Source organism: Pectinophora gossypiella, chromosome 8 (genome assembly GCF_024362695.1).
Source record: "Pectinophora gossypiella chromosome 8, ilPecGoss1.1, whole genome shotgun sequence".
Classification (NCBI taxonomy): domain Eukaryota; kingdom Metazoa; phylum Arthropoda; class Insecta; order Lepidoptera; family Gelechiidae; genus Pectinophora; species Pectinophora gossypiella.
In genome coordinates this window covers 10,276,888-10,286,945 of record NC_065411.1, presented here as the reverse complement: position 1 = coordinate 10,286,945, position 10,058 = coordinate 10,276,888, and positions in this window count along the sequence as shown.

Below are 10,058 nucleotides of genomic sequence, written 5' to 3'. Positions count from 1 at the left end.
GATAGCGGAATTAAGGACTATCTGCAAGAATATTAACTAATAATCAAGGTACTGAGTACTAAGATGACGACTGACAGCGATAAATGGAAGAAGAATAAATGTTTTGCCGACCCCACTTAGAGTGGGTTAAGGGCACAAGGATGATAGTAATTAAATACTAACCAAGTTTTATGTATACCTTTAAATATAAACATTTTTTACTCTCCTGCAATCGCCATTGATAACGGAGTAAAATGTAAGGTTGCCTTAGATACGATTAACCTTCTAATGGCAAATGATTACACAGTTGGGTTATTATTGAATACTGGTTTGCTCTTGAACGCAATAAATTCGATTAAAACAGAAAAAACCAGTGAACTGAACTGGGAACATACTCGTAGCATGGATTGGTTTGTTTGTGTGTTGTAATTTTTATTATATTCATAATTGGATTTGCAAGGTGGATAGTTTCACTTCTTTTGAAGTATAGAGGAAATACTTTCATGATAATTTGAAATAATGATCAAGAGATAGATATCAAAAATAATTTTATTTGGTCCCGTTTTCTTACCAACAAGGTTTAGTGGAACAAGAATAGATTATCCCCTTCACACGTAATCTGAAGCTAAGTAGTAAAAAATACAAAAACAACAGGTTGTATTCAACTTGTATTCAGTTACGTAGGTCGTATTTGTATCTATTGTTACAAGTGCATTGTATTGTTAGTCTTTTGTTTACTTTACTCCTTTCTTTCTAAGAGTGATAGCGAAAATGTGTATTGTACCTGTTGTCGTTTAAAAATGAGACTGTTAAAGATTATTTCGTGTTGAAAGCGACTCCCCGAACGTCGAGTCCCGCTATGGCGAGTCACTTCACGGCAAGTGGCTCTACGTCATCGCGTATGTCATATATTTTGCGAATCTGATTTGCACCTTTTGTAATTGTTAATAAGACACAAATTATTTTAAAAAATTGCAGATACGACGATATGCTTGTGTGCACGACACGCTCAATATCTGTTTTGAGAGATACTTTTAAGTACTTATAAGTAAACAGAAACACTCATACCCACGGCCCTCTCCTCATCTCATCGACTGAAGAGATTATAAAGCATATTTTACAAAGCTGTTCCACGTTGGTTTATTCTACAAATATCTTCCTACGTAGGTTTGACACAATTTAGAAAAGATTTTCTCTTTTACGAATAGGTGATCATGAATCGCAACAAAGATGCGCAGATAAGGCGATGCCTGAAACCACAGCAATCTCTATTGTTTTATGACTCAAATAATGTTTTTTTTCAGACTTTCTGTTCTTACTTTTCCATTGATAAAATCGAGCTTTACTGCTTTATATATATTGATACAAATTGGGCAGCTCCTCAAATGTGTTACATTAGTACTAAGTAAATGTCACAATAGAGTGTCGTATGGTAGGGAAAAGTGTGCTCAGCGATGTAGGACAGTGGTACCTAATGGCCAAGTCACGAGTGTCACGGCGATGTCAAGCACACGACGGAAGTGCCACAGCTCCGCGATCTAGGCTAACAATGTAGGGACAGACTAACCAGTTTTAGCACTTTGTTAGGTGTTCGTGCTCCGAGCTAAATTAAATGTCAACAGCAACGCTCAATTTTGTGGCGACATAAAATTTTACCTATATTGCTTGGATAGGAAATAGTTTGGATTTGTTGGATGTGGTCGAAGTAAACAATGGAAGCATGTAGTATACGACGCCCATAATCCACACTGAAACGAACTAAAGCAGAGATGAGCGCAGATGAGAGATGTTTCGTAAACAATAAAAGTTGTTTTTTTACTTCTTGACCCGAGAAGATAGGCTACGATTATTAAGAAAGTTTAAGCTTCGATTTTACCTGAGCAATATTTTAAATATTTTTAGAGCACTAAGTATCGCAGTTGTTCTACCAAATCTCATACATGACGAATCGCAACCATGTCTAAAAACGTTAAGGCATTAAGGCGTATAATTGTGGTCAAGAGTTTAGGCGATAATTGGTCATTAGGCCGCAGACGGAGCTGAGTTGATTAGCAATTGACCCCAGGCCTTGCTCCCCACGACGCATCCACGGAACATGTACACTCATCGGTTGTTTGTCTCTACATGATGTATTACTGATATTAGATAAGTACATATTGTTGATATTTATGTTAGTCTTAGAAAACAAACATGATTTTATGGTGAACATTACATTAGCGTCACCTTTTAGGGGAAACAACGCAAGCGGCATTTTGAAGAAAAATAATATGAGGGATTTTCCCAGCTACTTTCGTAAGGAAACCCTAAATGCATTTCGAAGGATTGTAACCTATTGGGCTGGATTTCCCTTCGCAGGTTGGAAGGTCATACAGGCAGTCGCTTCTGTAAAAACCGGACCTGTCAAATCTTCAGGTTAGGTAAGATGACCCTGTGAAAAACGGGGTAAGGCTAGGGAGATGATTATGATGATAACTTTCCAGCGTTTACCAAAAACAACATAATGGCGTTGTACAGCTTTATAATTATTCCAAAATACAATATAATGGCAGAAGCATATAAAAAAAATTAATTGTTGCTTGATATGTGTAGAATTACGTTACTACCTATATTGCTTCTCTTTATTTTGATCAGAATAATAATGGGTGGAAGATGTGTTGTGTCTGGGTGTGATAACAAGGGTCATCATTTATACCCAAAAACAGAGATAAAAGATGCATATGACTGTGAACGAAAGCAAATCTTTATAGCGCCATCTGCATTTTTTTTGGGGAACATCCCCTGAAAAGTATATAGTAAGTTACTCACATAATTTCCGTTAGATTCTTAGACGTCCTGTTGTGGCGTGCCCAATGTGAGCCAATGCATTCACTGGCTATCCAAGGTATGGTCAATAGGGTAGTTTATAACTAGTCCAATCAGTTACACGAAATTACTATGGAATTTGTATGAAAAAGTAACCTGTGACGTCATAGAAAAACGCGACAAAATGTCGCAGTTAATATTACATTTATCTTTATTAAAATTCATAAATAAGTTAAATAGAAAACAGAAAATGTTTTTTGTTGGTTTTGGATCTGTCTTTACTTAGTATTAAGAATTTCATAATTTATCTTTTACCTAGGAAACTTCCCAATTATGTATATATTAAATTAAAGATATGTTGCTAATAATGCCACGGTTAAATAGAGCGTATTATAATGAAGTCATTTGTTGTGACCAGTGCTTAATTACAGGGATAATAATATTGATGACATAATATTAATGTTCATATAGGTAATCAATTATTACTATAAAGAGATTGCACGTACTAACTAATAATGAAAACCGATCGTTGATTGAAATGGATTTTGTCACGTCAGACAGTTGGTTAGACATGTTGTAATCCTCAATGAGGTAGACAGGGCCTTTTTATTGTATCTATTTTTTACTATCGTTACTGTAGTAATATCAGACTTTTTAATAATTTTAAGATTAAAGATTAGTAAATGCTAAATGTAAACCGCATGGCAGTCCTTTATATAAATAAATATATTTTTTCTATATAAATAAAAACTTCAAAAGAATTACTTACCTGCAGCTACATTTGACACCGGAAGTCGTCTTAGTAAAAACCATCTAAGCACCTTTTTTGAAAAGTCACATTCGGATGGAATTTTTGTTGACAAAACTACGAAATAGACAAGCTAGTTTCTATCCAGGTAATAAAAAAATATGGTCTCAATTTTTACCCGGAATAAAATTAATTGAAAGAAATGCAATAACATTAAGATCTTTAGATAAGCCGGTTGCGTTTTCTCTATAATTGATTCTAGGTGACGATATGATGCATCGAATAGTGACAGTAGTTCAACCCATCTACCATGTCGGAAAGGCGTCGGTTTTTACGATATGAACGCGTTTGTCGCAAAACGCGAGGAGGTAAGTGCACACTACTTACTGACATTGTTCTTTCACTCATGGTTTTATGACATTCTTGATGTATATGTGCCTAAGCGCGCAATAATAATAATTTATTTATTTCATGAAATATGTCTCATATGTGTTAGTAAACTTATTCTAGATGTTAGTAGCCTTAACTAACATTAAGATGCTATGACATGCAAGTCACAGCATCTACGCAGATACGGGCAGTCGGGCCGCGCACCTAAAATAAATGAATAAATAAAAAATATATAAATAATATTATTGCCAATGCGTTTCTAAACGGAATCCAGAGCATACTGCCTGGGGGACGTGTGGAGCGTTTTGTCATGATATTTCTTTATTATTCATACGTTATTCTGTACTTGAAGTAAAGTACGGAAGTTGCTACAGCGTTCTATGTTTTTTTGCTTCCAGTCCAATATATTGTGTATTTGCAAAATAGGTAGCTTACGGGAAAACATAAACATCATAACTTATTTCTCTACAAAACAGATGAGAGTTTATATAAATCGATAATTATGTAGCAGCCAAATAGAGCGTATTGTCACTGGTCGAGCCGCACTCAATTATGGCGTTAATCACGTCGTCGGTGGCTTTATTAAAAGCGGTGACGGCGATTGGTCACGTGCTATGCTAATTCACTGTGTGATTAGTTTGCACTGCATCTGCGGTTAATAACGTGAATCGCAACATTTTCCGTAAGTATTTAGGATTTTAGAACAAGTGTTTGTAATGTGTGCATAGCTTGAAGGTTGTAGAGGTAATATATCAGATAAATCTTTTTGTGTATTAATCTGTAAATTCTAACATGGTATGTAGACATTCATATAACAACCCAAACCTATAGCGACTTTCGATTTTCATCTATTATACAGAATATTAGTTTTTTTTTGGCGTTACTTATTGTAGATTTGCCGCAGATGGCATTAACTACTTGGCTGGACAAATGGGGAGCGCTGAAGGCTCTCACCCGGTACAACGTTTAAGACAACAAGACGGAGGGTGCCTAGCTGGGCGTCGTCTGAGAGGAAAAATATTTGAAAGAATTACTCGACCCTAGTGGGTCGATAGCGATAAGAGCTGTTTTAGGGAAGTCGTCGACCACGCCGGCGGGGTCGGTATCGGAATACCGTATCGAATATTCCACTTGATATTAACTCAGAATAATGCGCTAAAAATCTCCCTCAGTATTCGCTACAGTGTCACTGCACTACATGAAACCTGTATAAACTAAACGCTTTTTTGCTCTAGCCACAAATAAAACATGCAGTACAAAATACATGCAAACAAAAGCACATACTTAATGCATGTTTAGCAATTACAAATTAGTAACTGTGGAATTTCACTTTATTCCACGTGAGGAGCTGCCTTTTGTTCTCAGACGTAGACGATTTGTCTACAAATAACCATAACCTATTGTGAAAAGCTGTGTCAAGTGCCTAGCTGACTGCTTGTAATTAATATCAGTTTAGGAAAAGAAACTGGTTAAGTGCTAGTTGTCTTCCAACACCAACTGTTCTGTAGGTTAAAAAAAAACAAATAATTAAATTATACAAATGATGGAACACAACGATAGTAAAATGCATGTAATAGGTACTTAATAGTAGTTTCTATTACATTGTATGTTTAAACTTTAAGAGGTCCGGGCTCGACTCTCGATGGGGACATTGTCGAAATCACTTTTTGGGACTGTGTGTGTGTGTTTTTGTTGATTGTTCTTGTCTGTTGTGTTTGTGACTGTGCGGTGTGTGTGGTTGGTAAGGACTTTACAGGCTTGAATCACCTGATTGTCTGAAAAAATAAGATGATGGTCGGAGAGCACGTTAAGCCGTTGGTTCCAGCCATTAACCGTTAAAACACGTGGTGGAGTACCCCCTCCGGTTGATTGAGGTTCTTAAAGTTCTTTAATTTGATAATTAAAGGCAAACTTATAATTCTATTAGCGTACATCAGTAAATATTCAATCTAAGAGACAATCAGCTGTTTTTTTTAATTTTTCGTTCCGTATTACGCATCTCTAAAAACGCTCTACAGAACTGGAAAACAATAGGCAGACACTTGATATATATCGACAGTCATATTGCAACCGCGTTTCTCGCGAATGAATGAATCCCCACAATGGACAATGGCTGCTCAGAACGACGAGCAGCACGCTAAGAGAGTCTTTGTTACTCAATAATAATTTATAAATGTGCTTTTTAAGAACACTTGTCACTGTTTTTTGTGTCACGTCGTAATGGGAACCCCTCAGGGCAAAATGTCATACTATAATACTATAGGAACTATACTTCGAAAAACCATTCACCAATATCTACTTTTAATAACGTACCTACGAGTACTTACTAATGAATATTAAATAGTTCACTTTAATGTCTTTAATCAGTTCATTACCTTCGATTTTCAAATATTGAATGATCACAACGTCGAGTGGAGTGATTCTTTTAAACCACGATCAATCATCATACACCTGCTACTCGGTATGAAGAGGATCATTTTAAAGGCAAATCCTAGATGTCCCGACTAGCCTGGCGATTGATGATGACATACAACAATTGACCTCGTATCCTAGCCAAGGTCCGTGCCATCTCGTAATTGATCTTTTGTCGTTTAGATTAGTTCGTGAAATCCTGTTATAAATGCGAACTCCTTTGTGCTTATGTCCCGTAACAATTTCTGATTTATCCTCGTTTATTTTATGATCGTAAATTGAATGGTCCAACATGGACAACTCTTAAAGCTTTTGACTATTTCAATATAATAAAGAGCTGTTTATCTGCTTGGAGCTGCGTCAAAAGAAGGCGGTTATTACGCAAAATATATATAATAATTATGATAAATGTGATACAAATTTTATGACATCTGTACCTATGCTGCTATTTTTATTTGACATGACTTCCCTATTGGACATTTGCGGCATATGGCAACTTATTGGCCGGAGGTACAGTCACACATTTATAGTTAGTTAGTAGTCTATGCATTTAAAGATGTCCATTAATAATCCATTTTTAAATATTCACAGTTTTATGTTCACAGATTAAATTACAATAAATAATTTAAACTCTGTAGGTACTTTTGGCATGTTTCCAAGAGTTGATTAATATATCACTGAAACATTATATAACAAAAATGTTTTCCAAATTACAATGAAAATATAGCTATTGTTCTCAAATGAAAACATTAAGTATTATTGGTACCTAAGTTTTATTATTTTATGTTCCCTACTTCTCATTATTCATCGACGCTTTCAGCCTGTTGTTATATAATGATGTATGTTTATTACAAAGGAGCTATTATGTTATGCTAAAGATGTATTAAGTAGGTAGATGGGTACAGATTTAGATGCGTAGGCAGATGGATTTATCTACGTGATAGAAATGGGGAAAATGCTTTTATTCTTAGGTCTTATGTAGGCGTTTTGTTTATAACTATGAGTAGTCATAGTTATATACAGATGGATTTATCTACGTGATAGAAATGGGGAAAATGCTTTTATTCTTAGGTCTTATGTAGGCGTTTTGTTTAACTATGACTACTCATAGTTATAAACAAAACGCCTACATAAGACCTAAGAATAAAAGCATTTTCCCCATTTCTATCACGTAGATAAATCCATCTGCGGTGATAATACTACTATTATCACCGCTTTTAAATGCTAATTATTGGCTTGGTAACTAAATATATTATGAGTATTATAATAATATGATTGTAATGTAACATGTGATGTAATTTCTTAGTAATAATGTTGTCTAGATAGTCACGTACAACTTGCCCATTGATTTACGACATGTTACTATTTCGTCGATTCTAAATTCAAAAATATAATTATTCATTAGGTAACATAAAGAACGTCTCATTCGCCTAAAACAACTGCAGCTTCTCACAACTCACAACCTGTATAGCCGGGGAAAAGAAGCTGCAAGAAAAACCTCGGCACAGGGCCCTAGAATTAAAAAAAAAAGGAAACAACATATTGTTATACAATTTAGTAATTTGGCTGCCTAATATCAGTTCCCAGACAATTAATCCCATGCATTCATATTTTCTAGATAATCAATATTTGTACAATAACCTTTTTGACATAGTTTCTGTTTCTGTAATTAACAGGATAGAATGTTACTGTGATAAAAATCTATCTTATGTATTATTTCTACTTTAAAAATAAGTTTATCTAGCTAGATTGTTCTGTTTTATGGCACACTTAGTAACCTCTTCTTAGACTAATAATATACATTATGATAATAAGTTGCACAATGGAACCCATCCAAGTGTTCGAAGCGGTACAGGAGGTTTTCAATCAGCGGCGATATCTTCAGATGTGATGGCACAACATTTGTATGATTTATGCGCAGTAGCGAGCATTAATCACGAGGTGTCAATTGGAAAGCGACCCATTTTCGCCTGGAAATGTTTGTGCGGTTTCCTTCCCACAATTTACTGGAAAGCGATGACACCACACTTTTTTAAACTACCACTTGCTATTCTCATTCGACAAAAGCTTGGAGTTGATATGTGAATGTATAGCATTGGTGTTTTGTTTCATAGCCGCCCATTAATATTGTAAGCTTTACATACATACTTACTTAAATAAATATATGAATCCTGTTCTTCTATACCATATCGTTTATGTAGCTAAATAACAATTTAGCTACAACACGTATGTGCAACAGCACGTATTTACTTTATAAATTACTCGACTGCGGCGAAACAAAAATGCGGGTCATGTGATTGATCGCTATGTATGCAATTTCTAAATCAAATGGCCGAATTTGAAAAACGAGGTGTCACTACACGCGCCTTAATTGTCCGGTAGTTAAAGGTTATGTGACAGATAATACATAGCCTATAACTACCGGACAATTAAGAACCTCACCGATTGAGAAATTGGTCGGTGTGCTGCGGAACGGAAGGCGATTGGGGCAAACACCGTTCTACACGCCCTATCTATGGAGTAATGAAGGCGATTACTCCAGCGACAAGAGCTCAGCTTTTAAATAAAGAGAGAGTGAAGATAGCCGTGATCGCATGTCGATCAGTCCTAAGAGTTTGCTTACGACAGCATACGACACCGGCTATCACCTAAACATCACTATTCGGAAGAAGTTCTGAGCAATATACCTATTTTATTGTTTCATACTTTTTAGAGCGTGATTGTTTCGTACTTGGGTTTCAGTTTTTAATCTTATATATTTCAAGCACTGGGTTGAAAACACGGCTCTATAACATTGTATTGTTTAAATGTCATTGAAAAATATATTCATTAAAAGGAAACCTGGCAGTACGTTGTATGAACACAAGAGCATCCGTTATTGAATTTGTGCTTTGTTGCAATACCCGAATGGAGTGGGGATTTTGAGTACTGAAATGAAACACGAATTGAAATGCACGCGGTGAGCCACCACTGCCCAAACGTAATTATGTACGTCGTAGCTTCTGACCACTGATAAACTAAAAGTAGATTTAGGACTAACTTAGTTTTCATGTTATTAATATCCAAAGTGACCTCTAGAGCAGGTAGATGGAATACTGAGATATTCCTTCTGACGGAGCGTGTGTTGGGTAGCGCAAACAAAAGTTGTTCTGTACCTACATTACGAGTATTTCATGACCTCAGAAATACTCAGAATGTTATATTATTCGACTTTATGAGTTTAAATTCATGTTTGGATTATAGATAATTGCTATCACGTACATACATACATACATAAACTCACTCCCGTAGTCCCTAATGGGGTGGGCAGAGCCACAAGTAATCAAAGACAACTTGCAGCCACTGTTACTGTTGCTATCACATGGTTTCCAGGATATTGTGCCCGGTTAATGGCAATGGGTTCGCCCCCTATTACATGGGACTTAAACATAGCTGACGAGATAGATACGTGATAGTCTGTTACGTTTGAATCTATAAAAATATGAACGTTCAAGATTTATGATTAGGTACATTATTCTACATGCAGTGTCGTAGTTAACATAGGAAACCATTTGCGCTGTCATTTTTTTTGACGTGACTTATTGTAGATTTGCCGTAGATGGCATTAACTACTTGGCCTTGCCTTAACAGTGCGCTAATAAATATGTATGGTTATGTCAGCGCACTGATTGTATCTAATTAATCAAGATAAGTTACGAACGCTTTTGTTGTACCCGATACCGACTCC